Source organism: Gymnoscopelus microlampas (genome assembly GCF_963454915.1).
Source record: "Gymnoscopelus microlampas genome assembly, chromosome: 9".
Taxonomy (NCBI): domain Eukaryota; kingdom Metazoa; phylum Chordata; class Actinopteri; order Myctophiformes; family Myctophidae; genus Gymnoscopelus; species Gymnoscopelus microlampas.
In genome coordinates, this window is record NC_139946.1 from 56,611,041 (window position 1) to 56,632,000 (window position 20,960).

The 20,960-nt window shown below is 40.6% G+C and overlaps 1 protein-coding gene across 1 annotated transcript in view; it reads right to left on the minus strand.

The window, feature by feature from the left end:
- LOC311051679 (uncharacterized protein) overlaps nucleotides 1-20,960 on the minus strand; it is a gene marked incomplete at its 3' end in the record, with an annotated part of 213,885 nt that overhangs the window by 178,521 nt on the left and 14,404 nt on the right. The gene's annotated exons all lie outside the window — the stretch shown is intronic.

Consider the following 20,960-nt stretch of genomic DNA (forward strand, 5'->3'; position numbering starts at 1 on the left):
GGTTATATAAATACAAAGATGAATTCACTGTCTACATAAATCTGAGGTTTATGGTGAGAGAGGACATGCAGGAGTCCTCTCTCACTGAGTCCATAAGCCGTCTATCTGTCTGTCTGTCTGTCTGTCTGTCTGTCTGTCTGTCTGTCTGTCATCTCTGATCCTGTCCTGCCTTGTCACTCCTAAAACTGATCTCAGATTCATGTAGACACAGAACAGAAGCAGATGATCCGTGGTGGAGACCCCTGGTGGGAATTAGGCGAAAGAACAAGAGACAAAAAAAACCTCCTTATCCAAGCCTCATATTCAGCCTGACTATTACAACTCCCTGCTTACTGGTCTGTTGTATCTAACTCACACAGCTCTACATCTGATCTACAACATGCTGCAGCAAACCTGAATGTTCACGCTCCCTGATCTGTTTCCCTCAATTCACCTCTTTCAATGCTGATAACCTTCAAAGCACAGAGGTGTCATATTGTCCAGACTGACTATTACAACTCTCTGCTTGCTGGTCTGACTGCATGTTCACTCATACCTTTAAAACTGATCTACAATACCTGACACAACACCCCACCCAACCACCCATCCACCCATACATCAATCCAACCCCCCCACCCCCCACCTCTCATCATAGTCTACATATTTTGTATTTAATGTCAATTAAAACAATAAACACTGTGTGCCTACAGCAAGCGGCAGCGCAATGCACACACGGCCATATCTTTTTGCTTCAACCAATGATCAATATATACAGTGGGTACGGAAAGTATTCAGACCCCCTTACATTTTTCACTATTTGTCATATTGCAGCCATTTGCTAAATCATTTAAGTTCATTTTTCCCCTCATTATTGACACACAGCACCCCATATTGACAAAAAAAAACACAGAATTGTAGAAATGTTTGCAGATTTATTAAAAAAGAAAAACTGAAATATCACATAGCCATAAGTATTCAGACCCTTTGCTGTGACAATCGTATATTTAACTGAGATGCTGTCCATGTAATTATATTGATTGGACTTGTTTGGGAAAGGCACACACCTGTCTATATAAGACCGTACAGCTCACAGTGCATGTCAGAGCAAATGAAAATGTGTCTTGCATTGAGGAGAGGCTTCCGTCGGGCCACTCTGCCATAAAGCCCCGACTGGTGGAGGGCTGCAGTGATGGTTGACTTTCTAGAACTTTCTCCCATCTCCCCACTGCATCTCTGGAGCTCAGCCACAGTGATCTTTGGGTTCTTCTTTACCACTCTCACCAAGGCTCTTCTCCCCCGATTGCTCAGTTTGGCCGGACGGACAGTTCTAGGAAGAGTCCTGGTTGTCCCAAACGTCTTCCATTTAAGGATTATGGAGGCCACTGTGCTCTTAGGAACCTTAAGTGCAGTGGAAATGATTTTGTAACCTTGGCCAGATCTGTGCCTTGCCACAATTCTGTCTCTGAGCTCTTCGGGCAGTTCCTTCGATCTCATGATTCTCATTTGCTCTGACATGCACTGTGAGCTGTACGGTCTTATATAGACAGGTTTTTGCCTTTCCCAAACAAGTCCAATCAATATAATTAAACATAGCTGGATTCCAATGAAGGTGTAGAACCATCTTAAGGATGATCAGAAGAAATGGACAGCATCTCAGTTAAATATACGAGTGTCACAGCAAAGGGTCTGAATACTTATTGGCCATGTGATATTTCAGTTTTTCTTTTTTAATAAATCTGCAAACATTTCTACAATTATGTGTTTTTTTTTGTCAATATGGGGTGCTGTGTGTACATTAATGAGGGAAAAAAATGAACTTAAATGATTTTAGCAAATGGCTGCAATATGACAAATAGTGAAAAATGTAAGGGGGTCTGAATACTTTCCGTACCCACTGTAGAATGATCAGAATTGATAGAATGGGCAATCTACCCTCCCTGTAGGCTATATCCATGACATAGTTGTAGAATGAGCACTCAGGTTTGCAATGATAAAACAAAACTCAAGTGAAACCTATGGAATACCATAGTGAGTGCTGCGCTATGAGCTTGTAGATCTGCTATTTTTGTTTTAAATCTTGGAAAATGTGTGCAAATCTTAGAATTTTGGGGGTCCTTGACAGGTTGGAGCACCACTGATATAGCAACATACTGTCAGGATTTATTTTTTATTTTTTATACTGTATGTATTTGACCGCGGACCACCATTTCAAAATATGTTGTTCCAGGGACCCCCCAGAATCATCTACAAAAGTAGAGAGAAGCTGTGACCTTACCTCTCTGATGGACATTTCACAGATAGTTATACTATTCTAGTACTATGTTAAAATTAAATCATCCTTAACCAAGTTAAATTAATTATTTCTGTGGACTTAAACATCATTGTTTTATTTGATGGCCTTCCTGCCCTGACATTTGACCTTTGTGCCCTTAAAAAAATGTCAACATCAAACATCAAGAGGCCTTGCCCCTAAAATGACTAAATTCCAGGCCTGCCCAGAAGCAAAGATTTGAGTTACAATTAAATGTTAGGAGTATGCACCAAATGAACCCCATTCTGTCAGGTCTCGCTATGACGCGCCTCACTAGCCAACACACAAGAGGAGGTTGAATGAACCGAAACCAGCGAAAACCCCGAAAAAATATGTTGGGAATTGATTGCATGAAACAATCACCTGTGCGTCCAGTCTCAATGTTGGTAAACAAATTTCAGTCAGATAACTCACAAATAGATTGAACCAATATTATAGACCAAATATATATTTAACAAATATTATAGAACAAGAATACAAGTGTGGATGTAATATTTTATCTTGCCGTTCAGGCTCTGCTACATTTGTCTCCCTGCTATATAACAATGTGAAAAGGATGCCATTTCTTCCTAAGCTGTGCACGGCAATCGGACACAGCATTCATGATTTGAGGCATTTTGTGCTAAAAATGTGTTTTGCTAAATTTGACCTGCTGGTGGCATTACAACAGGCCAATGTTAAATGTGAATGTGCGTGCAAAGTGTGACCGCAATCGGACGGTGCGTTCATGATTTGCGGAATTTTGTTCAAAACAAGCCACTACTGCAAACAATCTTAGCCAATCAGTATGGAATATGAAAAATCAAACACATCCGTCTTGATCACATGACTATGGAGATCATGTGTACCGATTTGCGTAATATAAAAAAATGCGTTTTACATAAGTCAGCCTCCTGGTGGCGCTATAAAAGGCGAATGTGAAAAATGCAGGGCAAAAGGTTTTTCCTTGACCTCTAGGGAGTGCGCTTACAAAGTTTTACACAGATCGGTGCAGTTGTAGGTAAAAACACAAATCAGCCTGTTATAGCGCCACCATGAGGCTGATTTGAACATTTTCAAGTGGCATTTCTTCCTCGCCATAGTGGAAATATGTGTGCAAAATTTCACGGAAATTGCATGCTGTGTTCATGATTTGAGGCATTTTGTTGAAAACAAACTTTGGAAGCCAATCAGGATGGAATATGAAATATCTGAAAGACCTGTTTTGTTTAATGACTATAGAGATACTGTGTACCGATTGGGAGATTTTGGGAAAAAATCTGTAGGAGTACTGTCAAAAAATATGTGTTGCACAAATCGTCCTCCTGGTGGTGCTAAAACAGGCCCATGTCAAAAACTTGGGGCAGAGGTTCTGAATTGGCATCCAGGGAGTGTGTGTGCACAGTTTCGCAGCGACTGGGCCAACGGTGCCAGAGATTAGCTGTTCACAGACAGATGGACACACGGACACACACGGACACACGGACGGAGGGTAAAACATACTCTCTCGCCATGCCTTTCGGCCTGGCGGAGACAATGATTCATGTATGTGACTTAGGACAAGTCCAGAGATGTACTGTATTATCTCCTACTAGTATTCTGGTGAATCTACATGCAGATATAAAGAGAGACATTTTACCTTCATGTTCAGACGAGACGTTGAGGCCCATGGGCTAGAGTAATTTTCGAGGCCCCCATTCGCGGGACACATGCACGCGCGTGCATGTGCCCCCCCCCCCCCCCCCCCCCCCGCGCGATTTTTTTTTGCGGTTTTGGGCGGATTGGGTCCGTTTTTTTCTCGTTTTTGGTTTCTTTATTTCGGTTTTAGGGTTACAAAAAAAAAATGTTATCATAAAAAAATAAAATAATAATATATATTTTTTTTTACCAAAAAAATCAGAGGCCCCCCCAGTTGGAGGCCCGGGGGCTGCAGCCCCCTAGCCCAACGGTAAGTCCAGCCCTGGTGTCAGGTTACACTGTTCTCTATGTACAGTAGTTAACCCATTAAGACCTGAGGCCCATTCTACAAACTAGACCATACCCGGTGAAGGGCGCAGACGAAAGTCGTTGCAAACGTGGGGTTAATGCACGTCCTGTCGCGCGGTTTCTCCCCCGCGCGCGTCCCGTCGTGGCACCCCCCCCCCCCCCCCGGTCGCTCCCGTCGCGGCAAGAGCCATATGAAATCCGTTTTATTTTTTTCCCAAATTCTGTTTTTTCCATTTTAATATTTCTGAATTCTGTATTTTGCTTTTTATGCTCATTTTTACCATAAAAAAAGTGTCTGGTAAGTGGAAATGAATAAATGTTCAAGATATAACAGTCCATACATGTCTCTGAAAGAAATCTACACAATTCCAAATCTTTAATATTTGCAAATGATATGCAAACATAGAACAGTATATAAGTACATTAAATAGCACCAATATAGGCTTGCTATTTTAATATAGCAAAATATAAATATAAAAACGGATATATAAATACTATGTTGTTATAGTTCTCTCTATATATATATATATATATAAAAATTTGCTATATAAAATAGCAAAATAGGCTTGCTATTTTCTGTTGCCCTGCAGCAGGCTTGAGTATATTTTTTGATGGCATTTTACACCACTAACAACATTAATCAGAGAATCACACGTCTTTGTCACAACTCGTGTTTTGTCTTTTTGTAGTTTTATTTTTAACCAACACAGTACAAAGTACTGGACACACAGATGACACACAGGTCATAGATGACACAGGTCATAAACCTGGAAATATAGGAAAATAAACATTGTATTACCATATATTCATAGCATATATGATTCACAATTAAACAGCAGGTAATGTAGCACTGTCTATCACAGTAGAATCGAAATAGCAGAAAATGACTACAATAGCCATGAGGCATTCTGAACCATGAGCCAACAACGCGTCGCCCCAGCTACCATTAAGTTAGTGTCCAAGTTACAATACACAAAATACACCAAAATAATACTTTTCAATGGACTACTTGGGTAGCATTGATAATATTAACCACAGTAAGGTTCATAAAGTTTGTTGATGAAATGTTTACATTGTTGATTAAGTCACGATGACGACGTTAGCATTAGCGTTAGCCGCATGCTAGCGCCAAACGTCCGTTAGCTTAGCATCACGCTAACGGCTCATATTAAGTTGGTTTGGCTAATAAACATTAATCCCAACTAACGCCAACACAGTAATGGATGTAAACATACACAGACATGCTTTGGACATTATTATCAGGCTATGTCAGCCTGTGGCCATGTTTCCCATTCAACCCGGAAAAAAACCCTACGTCCGCTGCCACTACTGCTCCCGGTTTGGCTACAATGGGAAACATGGCCACAGGCTGACTAAATAAGCGATTTAAACGGGTAGTTTCGCTGGCGACCTAAAATATTATGCAGGCGACCAAACCTTAAACATCCGTGCGGTTTAGAATCTACCATTAGTTTTGGGATACGATGTATACAAAAGGGTAAACAGCGGAGCCTTGGCGGACGTTCGCCCGATCCTGGAAGAGAACGACATAGAACCGTTCTTTATGGAGCTAATGTGCATCGTGTGTGGGGAAACAAATCTGGAGTGTTTACTTTCCACAGCAGAGAGTGGGCGGGGTCTATGGTGTAGCGTCGGCGTCGGTGTTGCCATGTCCGCCGATTGTAAGCGCTGTAGGGCCAATGTTGGTGTTAGGGTTCGTTTGGTTTGGCCTCGTTTTCATAGACCTTGCTGCTTGTTTCTCTCGCGAAACCTGGCACCAACCACGCATGCGCAGTTTGATCAAGAGACCACTCTACCACCAACCACCACCACCACCGTGAGCTTACTAGAATTATAATAGGATATCTTCTAAATGCTATTTTTTTGGTCGCTATTATAAGTGGTGCTCAAACCTTTTCATGTCAAGGACCACCCAAAATTATATGTATTGGCCGCAGCACCCCATCTCAAAATATTTAGTTCCAGGGACCCCCCAGAAGCAAAGATTTGAGTAAAAAAATTGCTTTAAAAATATATATATATTCAAAGACTTACTTTTGCAATATTTTTCAAAAATAGCAGATCTACAAGCTCACAGCACGGCACTCTGTGTCACGCTATGAGCTTGTAGATCTGTTATTTTTGAATAGCCAAAGTATAAATTCTGTCATTGGATTTTGTGGAAATTAACAACTTTAAGATTTAGTGGTTGTACTATAAGTGCTTGGAAGAAGAGATTTTATGCATTTAATTCCACATTAATGATATCTTCTCCTATATTGTCTCCCTCTCAGCTGTCCTACTGTCTGTCTCTCTTACACTGTCTGCCTCTCAGCTGTCCTACTGTCTGTCTCTCCTACACTGTCTCTCTCTCAGCTGTCCTACTGTCTGTCTCTCCTACACTGTCTGTCTCTCAGCTGTCCTACTGTCTGTCTCTCCTACACTGTCTCTCTCTCAGCTGTCCTACTGTCTGTCTCTCCTACACTGTCTGCCTCTCAGCTGTCCTACTGTCTGTCTCTCCTACACTGTCTCTCTCTCCGCTGTCCTACTGTCTGTCTGTCTCTCTTACACTGTCTGTCTCTCAGCTGTCCTACTGTCTGTCTGTCTCTCAGCTGTCCTACTGTCTGTCTCTCCTGTGTCTATACACTGTAACGAATTTTTGTGATTTCCACAGTTAGTTACTGTATAATGGACAGTGGCTTACTGTGATCAATGTTTACAGTATAGTATTGTAATTCTACACCGGGCTATTGTAATACTGACACTAATCTACTGTGAATGTTTTTACAGTAGAGCACTGTAAATTACACAAACTGTTATAGTACTATTACAGTCTATTACTGTACATAATATGTAAGTTACTGTGAATTATATTTACAATATATAACTGTAATTTTGCAAATAGTTACTGTATTATGAGCAGTGCATTACTGTGATTAAAACATGAGTTACTGTGAATGATATTTACAGTATATGACTGTAATTCCAAAACTGGTTACTGTAATACATGCAGTATTTTACTGTGAATGACTAATATATATTTTATTGTTAGGCGTGTTACGACCTGGCTCATAGGCCATAACAAAAAAGAGGAAGACACTCGCCTGGTTTAAAAGTGTATCACATTATATATTTCTTTACAACATAAATGCAAACTCAAACATAACAACGAATGGCATGGAGTGTGTTAATCAGTGGAATCAGTAGTGTCAGCAATGTATGGATGTGTGGTACATGTGGTGTGTGGTGTTGAATGGTGCAAACCAAAGACCTAACTAAAGACCAAAAATAAAAATCAATAAATAAATAACATTAGGACTTAATGTGCCCTGGTGCATAGGTGGGAGTAGGACATCCCTCCACTCAATAATAGTCTGGTAGGATGCTATAGTTCCAGAGCATAATGTCACAAATAAATGTTGAGGATAGCACAATAAAGTTAAAAGTGAATTATCATGGTGGTCCTCTCTGGTTGCATTATTGCAACCAGTATTGCAGGTACTGTGTGTGACCATAGCCAGCATTTTATAGGGCACCCTGGGAACACTGGCCAGGTGCTCCCAATGCACCTGATTGGCACCCTATTGCCAAACCTGCAGGCCCTGTGGAAGATAAAGACACACAGGCCCTGGTAGCCCAGACAGGGGCTGTGACAGTAAAAAGAAATGACAGTAATTGTAGGTCTATTCCTGCACAATGGGAATTGTAGGCTCTGGCCTCTACAAGTACTCCCCACTTCAATTAATGTATCACACACAATGTCTCTGTGTGTGACTGTCTGTCTGTGTCCTCTAATGACCATATAGATCCCTGATGTCATCAGTATAGGCCCCAATATGGGCATGCCCATATGGTCATAACGGTTGGATCGCCGGTTCTGTTCAACTGGATCTCCATATTCAATATGGAAATTGGCTAAGGGGAGAGCCGGTGGGCAGGCAAACCAAACCACGGGCACATCACTCTGACATAACCATAAACAAACCAGAGTGACATCACTATGACAACGTAACCCTAAACAAACCACGGCCACGTCACTATGACTATGGCGTCACACTCATGGAACTACGTCATCACATCCATGTCACAATGACTCAGCCATAACCATATAAGGAGTTCCCAAAGCAGCTACGCCCAAATATGGAGCGTGTTGTCCAACCTCAATGTGTCATCAATGCATCATCATGGGCATAAGATTGGCAAGGACCGACATATACAGATATCTCCAAATATGGGCATAAGAAGGGACACAGTTAGACAGACGGAAACAGACATCTCCTAATATGGGCATAAAACAATAAGTCACCCTTGACCCTCCAAATCAGTTCACTATTACCATGGACTTAATATGACACTGTCCCTGCATTTGACCTCTTTGCTCTCATGAAATTGACAACACCAAAGGCCAAGTTGCCTTGGCCCTACAATCATGAAGTTCCAGGCCTGATGTCCACATATTAGTTTGGGGCGCCCTTCTGTCAGTGACTGCCAGACTCATATTCTCCTGGGTGGTATTTTCTCACGTTGATAGCCCCCCATACAGATACCTATTATCTGGTATTTGCTGTTACATTACATTACAGTCATTTAGCAACCGCTTTTATCCAAAGCGACTTACAATAAGTGCATTCAACATATGTAGGCAAGAAAACTACTAATCACCAGAAGTCTTAAAAGCATTCTCATCTAAAACAAGCAACTAAGAGTACACCTAGCACTAAGGTAAGAGTGCAATATATTAGCTACTCTCTTAAACAGATGATGTTCTGGTACACTGCATGGTGTAATCTCAACATACAACATTAAAACCACACACCACAAATTTAAAGCAATAAATCAATAACTTTAGGACTTAATGTGCCCTGGGGCATAGGTGGGAGTGGGACATCTACAGTATCAATAATAATCTGGATGCTATATTTCCAGAAAATACTGTCACAAATAAATGTTGGGTATAGCACAATAAAGTTAATAGATAACTATCATTGTGGTCCTCTGTGGTTGTATTTTTGCATCAGCTCAGTGTTTACATGTCCAGTGAGGAACCCATGTGCTCTAAATGTAACAAAAGAGATGCACTTGAACGAAATACATGATTAAAATAAAGATTTGTGAGATGTTAAAAATGTTCACAGTAATATACATTAAAATCACAGTATCATACTAGTGTATTGGTGTATGTTACTGTAGACTGAAGTGCATTGTGGGAAGACTGAAGTGCATCATGGGAAGACTGCAGTGCATCATGGGAAGAAGACAGTGTTTTGGAGGGAAAAACAGGATGGAGGACTGTGGAGGAGCTGCAGAGCCCAGAGAGAAACAAACAATATAAGAAAACTAGTAGGTATATTCTTTTCATCTACAAATAGATTAGTCTCATTCAGAGAGGTCAACACTGGCACATCTAACAAGTTAGATTTGCATGATGTTTGGTATATTTGGATAAATGAGAGAGAGGGGGAGAGAGAGAGTGAGAGAGTGCAGCCTGTAAAGTAAAATGTGTTAGAAATCCTCAATCAAAACTAACATAATTATTTCTTGTGCATTATTTTACTCCATACTGTAACTGTGTTAGTGTTTTAATCTACAATCTCTCAGTATAGCTTCAGATGCCATTGTTAATTCAGCTTCACTTTCATTTCCTCCATGACAGGAGAAACACATGCAGTTGAGTGTGTGCAGTAGCTAGGTGGGCATAAGGCAGAGATTTGGCTGTAGTATTAATTAAGCTTATCTTTGTTATGTCTACATCCTTTAATGTACATCATTGTCTTTTATAATTCAGGGATTGCTCCCTCAGTGAAAAAGACGGATTTGACCCATATTCTGGACTTCACAGAGCCTGCAACTTGCATTGGTGAGTCAAATGAATGTACACTTGCTAATAAGCTGCTAAACTAAAGTTAAATATCAACTGTCTCTTTACATAACTGACTGTTCATCTGTTTATTAATATTAACTCTCATCCATTAAAGTTTGTTCTGTTTTCCAAATGATGGTTTTCATTTAGTGTTGTTAGTTGATGATTAGTTGCCTGTTGGCTAGGTAATGTAATCAAAATGGTCAACCTTTTTGTCTGCAAGCAGTGTCATTTATCTGCAGGGACTCTTGACACATTTTATCAACATGTTAAGATGCATAGACACCTGGCTAATTCCAGGTTCTATTGTGGTTTGCCTATTTGCCCTTGCAGTTTTCAGACATTGTTGGCACTTAAATCTCACATGCGTCGGAAGCATACACAGCCAAAGGAAACTATCCATAGACCAGCCCAAGCTAATGTGAGGAGGACCTGTCAGGTTGAGGGATGCAAGCATACATGTCCCAATTTACAGAGCTTTTGTGAACATTTAAAAATGCACATAGGAAATGGAAAAAAGGTTAGCTGCCCCTTTCCTAACTGTAAAAAATACTTTGATGTGAAGTCATCTTTCACATCCCACATCAGCAAGAAACACAGAGATGTTTCTGAGAAGCCTGTCCAAATGGAAAATGATGTGTCATTGTTTGAGAATCCTGTCCAAATGGACAGTGATGATTCAAGTAGGCCTGATACTGAAGTCCATGATGAAAGTTCTGATAATGTACAACTTGGTGCAAATCCTGACACATTTCTCATGAACTTGGCACTATTCTACTTGAGGATGCAAGGCAAAATGTTGCTACCAGCCAGCACTATCCAAAGTTTAATTGAGGATTTCCAAGTTGTCCATGACAGCAGTATGGAACTGGTATTTTCCAAATTGAAGGAAGAATTAGCAAAGCAGAATATGTCAGAAAGTGAAATTGATAAACTTATAACTGGGCTAAATAAGAATAACCTCATGCGGCTGTATAATGAGGGAATATTTAGATCTGATCAAACCAGGAAGACATATTTCAAGAGACATTTTAACCATGTACCACCCACACAGGTTTATCTTGGTATAGACCCCGATGGAAATGATCGCTTTTTGCAATATGTTCCTGTAAAGGAGACATTAAAGGCCCTATTGAACCACCAGTCTGTTAAAGAACAGTTCACTGAAGCACAGGCACACAGATCAGATGATCCACATTTGCTCGAGGATGTAAGGGATGGCAGAAATTTTAAAGAAAAGATCATCTTTAAGCAGTGTAAGTCCTCAGTTTCCATTATCTTGTTCCAAGACGCATTTGAAGTGGCAAATCCTCTTGGGTCAGGACGAAAAAAGCACAAACAACTTGCAGTTTACATGACACTGTCTGAAATCTCTGCTCACAACAGGTCCACCATAGACCCTATACAGCTTGTTATGCTTTGTAGGGAGGAAGATTTAAAGTTTTTTAAGCAAGCTAAAGTGTTTGCTCCTCTTGTGAGAGATTTGAAGGACCTTGAAGAGTCTGGAATTTTGCTGGATAATGGTCAAATAGTGCAAGGGGCAGTGATCGCATTTTGTGGAGATAACCTTGGGTCACACGCCATTGGTGGCTTCACAGAAAATTTTAGTAAAAGTGATCATTTCTGTCGCTATTGTGGTATAGATAGAGACACTTGGAGACACTCTCCGACAGAATTAGGCCCTTCACGGACAAAGCAGAGCTACAAGAACTCTGTGGATGAGCTTGCAATGAACCCTCGGTTAAATGTTGTTGATGGTGTTAAATTTGACTCTGTTTTCAATAGCCTGAAATACTTCCATGTATGTGACCCAGGGCTCCCGCCATGCTTAGGCCATGACTTATTTGAAGGGGTTGTTCAATTAGATCTGTCTCTTTACATTAAACGTCTTATCACTGTAGGGAAGCATTTTACTTACACTCAGTTGAATAGGATCATTTCTACTTTTAATTATGTACAAAATGATTCCAATAGTAAACCATGTGTAGTACGTCCAGACAGTGAAAAGCTGGGAGGAAATGCAGCTCAAAACTGGTGTTTACTTCGCTTACTCCCACTGCTTGTTGGTGACAGGATAAAGAATCCTTTGGAAGATGAGGTCTGGCAGTTGTGCTTACAGCTACGAGAGATAGTGGCAATGATAACTGCACCAAAAATCCATGCCAACCAAGTAGCATATCTGAAAGTTCTTCTGGAACACTATATTCATTCAAGAGCTACTCTCTTTCCAGGTAAACCTCTGAAACCAAAACACCATTACTTGCTTCACTACCCTGGACTCATACTACATTTTGGTCCACTCATTAGACTTTGGACTCTTCGGTTTGAAAGTAAACACTCATTTTTCAAACAGTGCGCAAGAAAGCTTCACAATTTCAAAAACCTTAATGGCACACTGGCTGAGAGACACCAACTCTTACAAGCCTATCTTCAGGCTGGCAGCCTTTTCCCACCGACTGTGCAAATACAGCATTCTGATGAATTTGATGGTCGGTTGTATAATCTTGGCATACAAGAAGTTGTTAGGATGAGAGGCATTCATGAGGCATCTATAGTGACGCCAGTTATTACTTACAAGGGCACCAAATACCACAAATCTATGGTTGTGGTTGTGGACCACAATGACATGGGATACACCTTTGGAAAAATTGTGTTGATTTTGCTAAACTCATCCGAGGTGTATTTTGTTATTGAAAAACATCCCTCAGTGCCTTTGATGGATAGGTGTACACTGCCTGCTTGACTCAGGTGTTTCTTACATGTGTGTCAGGTTGGAGAGCCTGGCTGACTACTACCCATTGCCATTATATAACAGATTTGATGTTGATCTTGTATCTTTCCATCACTCTGTTTATTCTAATTAAGAGATATGGAGCAGCCCTTTGATGATGTCATCAGGAAGGCCCTCCCCACACTTCAGGAAGGTGAATATCAGAAACTGATCGACCACTTGGCTGTCATCGGTGTGAGGACCGACAGTGATCTACAGTATGTTTCAGAGGAAGATGTCACAGAAGTTATCCCACTTATAGCTTCCAGAAGACTGGTACACTACTTAAAAAACAGAGGTGAGTCTTAAGTTGTGTAGTCACTAGTTGTCACATGATAATGGTGCTTCTTAGGAGTGGATTCTAGCAGGGGAAAACATTAATGATTGTGTTTCTTTTCATTCAACTTAGCAAGAGGCAGGTTAAATTTAGTAGCCTGTACACGTTCTAATACCTGGCCTCATCGACTTGCAGGGCTTGCAAGCATTTGGTAGAATCTTTCACCAGGGCTTGGAGAAACGGGGCTAAGCACCCAGCAGTCCTTTTAGTGTATACTTGTATATAGTTCATTTACCATGGGCTTTTGGTCTCGCCGGCATATACAGTTTGTGTGAAGCAGCTAATTATAGTCCTGTCACTCCAGAATTTTGATTTTTGCAGTGAAGCTGGATCTTTAAGGAATAGATCTTAAAATGTAGGCTAAAATATACTGTATACAAATATATAACATGCAATTCAGTAAAAGGCAATCTCTTATGTCAGAATAACTCTCCCAGTGTTCTTTTATGGCAACATTCAGCCACAAATCGATATGTCTAGTTTAAAAGTTTGATCTCCTTTTTTAAGTAACCTGACCAGCTCTCTAAGGATATATTTCAATCTACAATTGTGATAGAAAGGCTTACATATTTTGTTAGTATTACTGTTGGTCATGACATGTGGATTTAATCCACTGTTTAAAGTGTTAAACAATAACAAATTGTCTGAACATTGTTTCCTATTTCCTATTATTTCCTAATACACAGGCCATGAAGACCAGACTACAAGCCAGCCAAGCAACGCTGTTAGCACCTACAAGTCAACAAACAACTCTGATGGAACCTACAACTCTCCAAGCAGCACTGTTGGCACCTCCAACCCCCCAACCTCAAGCACTCCTCCAGTCCATGTGCCGATACAGAGCACTGGGTGGGTCTCATCCTATCAAGTGCCATGGGAGAAGATGCCAGCAAGTTTAAGACAGTCTCTTGCACAGGGAAAGAAACCCAAGAAGGAAGATAGATTAGCAATGGTAAGAATCATTGTCGATTCAATCCGAGAGGTGTGCTTGAACCCAAAACTAAGCCATTATTCAGAAATAGCCCAAAGAATCTGTGATAAGTACCCGACAAGCTTTGCTGAGATGTTGGAGGGAGAGAAAGTGGGAAATGGTTATTACGCTTTGGAGTGTCAGTTAAAGACCAGGGCTGACTACATCAATCATGACAACACACTGGTTAGAGTTAGGAAACCAAGATGTCATTCAGCAGTCATGGATGACAGCCAGCCTGGAACATCCAGCACCCAGCCCACTGCATCTAAATGTGCCAAAACAGACAGCTACGGCTGCATCAATTGGCAGCCACTTGACCTCCCTGAAGATGACACACCAGCATCTGCAGAGACGAAGAGAGAGGAGATGGTAGGCCTTTTCTCAACAGAGGGTCCCCGGGCAGCAGAACGTGGCCGAGTGGATGAACTGATGAAGATGACATATGCCATCCAGCGCTATGCTATCAATAGAGACCCTCCACCCAGCATTGTGGAACTCAAAGAACAGTGGCCATTTCTGTTCATTTCAAGATTCATGTATGCTCACTTCAGCACATTGACAGGGATTGATGTTGACACCAGACTCCAGGATTCCCTGGACAGTAAAGGAAAGAAGCTGCTACATTTTTTTCAAAGTCAACTTACAAGGTGGACAAAGGATGTCAGGGCAGTCCTGAAAGACATTAGCGGGGTGGACAACATTAACCACGGTGTTGCATCTCTACTCGTCACAATGGCCTACTTCAAAGAAAAAGAGGATTCACTCTTTCTTCTGGCTGATGTAAGTACTTTGTGAACATGGATTTGTGAACATATGTGTCCACTGCATATTTATTGTGATTAGGGATAGAGATGTGCACATCTTAAAGGACTACTGCAGAACTCTATTTTACTCTCCTCTAATGTACCGGTAGTAAATTAGTAGACTTTATTTTCCCATCGTTCATCCATCCTGTCTTTCATACTGGACACAGTTCCAACTTGCCATTTACAGTTCAATGCAAGACAAACCACAGTTTTATTAAAGAACTGATGAGAAAGGCATTGACTAACAGCTTTATTATTTTAAATATTATAGCTTTCTGTCTTTGTGTTTGATCTTTTCTGTTATTCAGGTGACGACAACCTCAGCAGATGCAGAAGGCAGACTCTCACTACCAAGCACACCTAGGTTGATGGCACTTGGTAAGTGTATTATTCTCAATATACAGAACAGAATATTATGGCTTGTGGAGAACGGTCAACTGAAGGTGGAAGGCTAAGTGGCAATGTGATCAGAGGTAGTGCCTGTACAACATCTTCATTTTATCTAATACATTGTCTCATTGTACGACAGACAGACAGACAGACAACTGAACACATGATCTCCTGAGGGAGAGCATCAACATTCTCATCGAGGAATGTGATGCAACTATAGGATTAGTCAGTTTATATCAAACAAAGGGAAGGGGATTAGAGGTACGTAGGTCCAGTCAAATCCTGGATGTACTATTACTTGACGGCTTGTTAATTTTTACACGTATCATTTATTTATAGATGGAACTATTTGCTCTACCTTTTTTTAAGCTAAACCATAGGCTATAACAATAATTGTTATACCCGCTGTGGTGATGTGTGTGTTATAGGAGACTCAGTTCTGGAGGCACAGAAATGGATGCTGGCCATGGAGGGAAATGTACTCATCCAGCCAGAGGACCTTCCTGACTTCTCCTCAGCAACAGCTGTCCTAATGGCCTGCTACTATGTCTTCAACATAGAGTACCAGGAAGATGCAGCCAGTACATTGGAGTTCATTCAGAGGTTAGCACATCATTTGTCTCTCTGACTTGTTGGCATACACAATTTCAAATGTTTCAGCACAGACAATCTGAAGAAAAGCACGTCACGCCTCCCCCACTTCTATTTTGGCTCAACATTTTGGTTCAAAGCCTATGAACCGAAATGACATGACAACAGATGACCACTTCCTGTAACAACTTTTGCAAGATGGAAATGGTGCAAACATAACATTGTTTAAAGTCACCTTAATGAATATCATCTTTCATAACTTACACACATGTCCAGCAGATAGTGCTAAAACATGAGTCTATGCTGTGAATCAAACAAATGTGTGTTTTTGTCATCTAGTTGGCTATACAGTATGATGACTAGTTGACTATCACTCGGGCTCAGACCATTCTCTAGTGTAAGTGTAACATGTAGGCTGTATTATAGTTATCACCAAGACTTCAAATAATTTTTAAAGCTATTTTCATTCATGCTTACTTTATGACAACATACTAGTGGTCCATTTAGTAAGTGCTGCCTACTGTATGTTGCCATGTCCCATAAAGTGCAGGTGCATTCGGCTGTGCCTGACTAATGATGTTTAATGACACATTGATAGGTATTGTTATTTATGTTAGACAATGTCCCTATGTGGAGTGACTATAGACACCATGGTTATCATCATTGTCGCTGGGATCTGTTTTGTATTTGCAGTGGCTGATAAGGAATATCATATTAGTGGAGGGAAAAGCACTAATTGACTAATTTCTTCTGCTTGCAGGTTCTTCCTGAGGATTAACCCTGAAGGCTCAAAGTGTACATCCAAGACACAGGTCAGGCAGAAATCTGGCAAAAAGGTGCAAAGGAAGAGCACAGCTCTGAATCGCAGTGTGGCCACTTTGATTAGGGAAATTGGGGAATTTGATTTGCAAAACTATTAAGAGGTGTCTCAATATGTGAAATTGTTTTTCATCTTTGCAATTTCATGAGAAAAGAGAGTTGGACTTGATAGGATTTGTGGACTGCCTTGTAGTTTTAGGTCTTCATGGCATATGTTCTGGCATGACCAGAGTTTGTTTATGTTTGCACATTTCTTTATTCTTTATTTATTTGTATACCTTCATGCCACTCCAGAAAAGCAAATGTTTCAGAAGGATGTCGCACAGCTCATACTGATGATTTAAGGAAAAACAAACAAACAAAAAAAACTCAGGGTTTGAAGGAAGACTACCTGTGAAAACGTTTCTATTTTTTATTTGATAAAAAAAAAACATTGCATTGTAGCTGTGCCACCTACTCCTTCTAAATATTTTTGTATTTACCATGGTCAGCACCTCAATATTGGTGCGTGCTCTTTCTCCTGTCTCAGGATTTGTCGTAAAAAAAGATAACTTACAATTTGTGAATAGACACATTACAGTTTGTGAAACTAGGGGTTGTTATTTGATAGAAATGTCTTAGTCTTAGAATGTTCATTAAGGGTACGGTCACACCCAAGTTTAATTCTATCTATGAGGGTGGATTCTGCCAATGCTTTTCAATGGGAATGGAGTGGTTTCTTGCAGAAATCCGCAAATGGCAAGAAACCACTCCATTCCCATTGAAAAGCATCGGCAGTACGGTGTGACCGTACCCCTTCTGTTGTTTTACTGCAAAGCCTGATTTGTTTTAGGCCCATTGGCCAACAGAGACCATTCCATGTGCCACCTCCTCCTTTAAATAGGTTTTGTATTTGCCATGGCAGCACCTCAATATTAGTGGGTGCTCCTTCCGTTGTCTCAGGTTTTGTCTCCTTCTCTGAAGGACTTCATAGAATGGGGGGGGGGGGGGAAATAGGTGACTTAAAGTTTGTAAATTGAGGATTTTATTTAGTTTTTTGAGTGATTTGTTTTGTAAGAGGACCGAAAGCACCGACTGGCCTGATAGTAGCTGAACTGAGCTAATTTGTTCTGACAGTGTTTACAATGGTGGTGTATAAAATGGGGTTTTATACTGTACAGTACCTCAATGACTTCACTACTAGGTGTTGTTAACTGATGTTTAATGTTCATTTATTGTTGTTTTACTGCAAAGCCATATGGGAAACAAAGTAGGCCCATTGGCCAACAGAGGCCATTTTATAGATGTTGAATGGTTCTTAAAGTCTGCACTTTAAAGGTCACATGTTCTGTATTGGCTATTGTTTACCAGGGTTTGCTTTCCTCAAAAATAAATGCATTTTACTGTTAAGTGCTGTGGTGAGATATGTATGTTACAGGAATTTTCTAATAGCACAGTAAGGTATATATTTCAAAAATATCATTGTTTACAGTTGTGTAGCCTACAGTAATTTGGCTTCATAGTAATGGAAACTACTGTAAGAAAAAAATAATAATTTTATTACAGTAATGTGAAATGAACTGTAAAAATACAGTAATGTACATATTTTGGGTTTACAGTAATATGAATTGTCACAGTTGTGTACTGTGATTTAGTTTACAGTAATTAGAATGGTCACAGCTGTGTACTGTGATTTAGTTTACAGTAATTAGACTGGTCACAGTTGTGTACTGTGATTTAGTTTACAGTAATTAGACTGGTCACAGTTGTGTACTGTGATTTGGTTTACAGTAATTAGAATGGTCACAGTTGTGTACTGTGATTTAGTTTACAGTAATTAGAATGGTCACAGCTTTGTACTGTGATTTAGTTTACAGTAATTAGAATGGCCACAGTTGTGTACTGTGATTTGGTTTACAGTATTAAAAATATTACTGTAAATGTAATCACAGTACACCTACTGTGAAATATATTACAGTACATTACTGGCATCGTGCTGCCTGTAAGTTACTGTAAATTTCAATGAAATTTTTTTACAGTGTACTGTATGTCTCTCTCCTACACTGCCGCGCGCGTGAGTGAGTGCGTGTGTGTGTGTGGGGGGGGGCTGGTTTACATAAAGTGGGAGGAGTGAAGTGGAGTCATTTCTTGTAAATGCTGTGTCAGAGTAATGTCACGTGACCTACAAATACAAAGTTAATTCTGAACCACAGAGAGAAGGAAGATAACAGCAAAGGAGGAACAATACACTTATAATATTAATATTAATAATAATAATAATAATTAAAGCTGCAAGCAGCGATGAACAGGCCCTCGACGTTCTGTCCAAGATACAAGCCTGTAAGCCTACATAGCCTAAGCAATTACAGCCTGTCCCTATTTGCCGTCTAAGTGTGCCTTGCAAGTTTCGTAGATTTTTGATGCTGGGAAGTGGAGTAATGGCTGTTTAAAGGCCAGCCAATAGGAACACAGAGGGGCCGGGGCTTAAACAAATTCAGCCTGTCCCTATTGGCCGTCTTAGTGTACCTAGCAAATTTCGTAGGTATTTGACGCTGGGAACTGGATTTATGGCTGTTTAAAGCCTAACCAATAGGAACTCAGTGTGGGCGGGGCTTAAGCAATTACAGCCTGTCCCTATTTGCCGTCTAAGTGTGCCTTGCAAGTTTCGTAGATTTTTGATGCTGGGAAGTGGAGTAATGGCTGTTTAAAGGCCAGCCAATAGGAACACAGAGGGGCCGGGGCTTAAACAAATTCAGCCTGTCCCTATTGGCCGTCTTAGTGTACCTAGCAAATTTCGTAGGTATTTGACGCTGGGAACTGGATTTATGGCTGTTTAAAGCCTAACCAATAGGAACTCAGTGTGGGCGGGGCTTAAGCAATTTCAGCCTGTTCCTATTGGCCGTCTAAGTGTACCTAGCAAATTTCGTAGGTATTCGATGCTGGGAACCGGAGTTATGGCTGTTTAAATCCCAGCCAATAGGAACAAAGAGGGGGCGGGGCTTAAATCATTTCAGTCTGTCCCTATTGGCCGTCTAAGTGTTCCTTGCAAATTTCGTAGGCATTTGACCCTGGGAACCGGAGTTATGGCTGTTTAAAGCCCAGCCAATAGGAAGACAGAGGGGGCGGGGCTTCAGAAATGACAGCTCTTAAAACCATCTGACGATGTAAACAATGACACATGCGTAATGCGTATGTGCGCGTTCGCGCATGTGGCTAAAGCTCGCTCCTCCGTCTTCACTTGATTTCTGAATGAACCTGAACACTGAATGTAGCTCTATTGTTGAATGCTGCTATGCTATCTTTTCAACACGCTTTTAAATTGAGTGACTGTCTGTAGGCTATTGACATTTTACTCTGCATGTAATCACGGGTAAACGGGCAGACAACAGGTCCATTATTTGACGGGCGGGCGCGGGCTGGTTCTGGTTTGTATTTTGAAATAATCACGGCCACGGGTGATGGGCCGGTCTACTCTGCAGATCTGTTATTGACGGGCAGTGCGGGTTCTCAACATTGGACCCGTGCAGGACTCTGCTTTAAGTACATTTTGATACCAAAACTTTTGTTTTTTAATTCCGGACTTTACTTAACAGAGTATTTCTGTATTACAGGATTGATATTTTTACTTAATACGTAAACCCGCTGTAGTCAATTAATAAATTAACACTACAGCTGTGGTGGTGTTGTTTTTGTTTGAGGCATAACAAACTAAGCCAAAATGACGACGCTAAAATAGAAGCCTATCATTATTATTATAGGACAATCCACAATTATTTATACTGGCATGTTTTGGGCTGAACCAGTCTTCAGATTTAACAAATTTACCGTCGCATCTGCTGGGAAAAGTAACCGCTGGTTGAAGCTGCTTTGGTCGACAATGTTTTTGTTTGGTTTGCTGTTGTGTAGAGTAGTAGAGTATGGTACTGAAAGTAGCAGATCTACAAGCCCAGCGCGCTCTGCTGGACAAAATATATCATTACACCAGCAACGTGCTTTTTGAGCAAACCTTTTTTTTTCTTTTCATATCGGTCATATCGGGGAGAAATTTCACCGATATGATATGATCCGATATAACCAAATAAGGCCATATCGGGTACCGATATATCGGTCGGACATTAATCCAGACTAAAGAAAATAGAACTGGAGCTCTCCGTTCATTTTTTGTACCGTGTGAAAAACC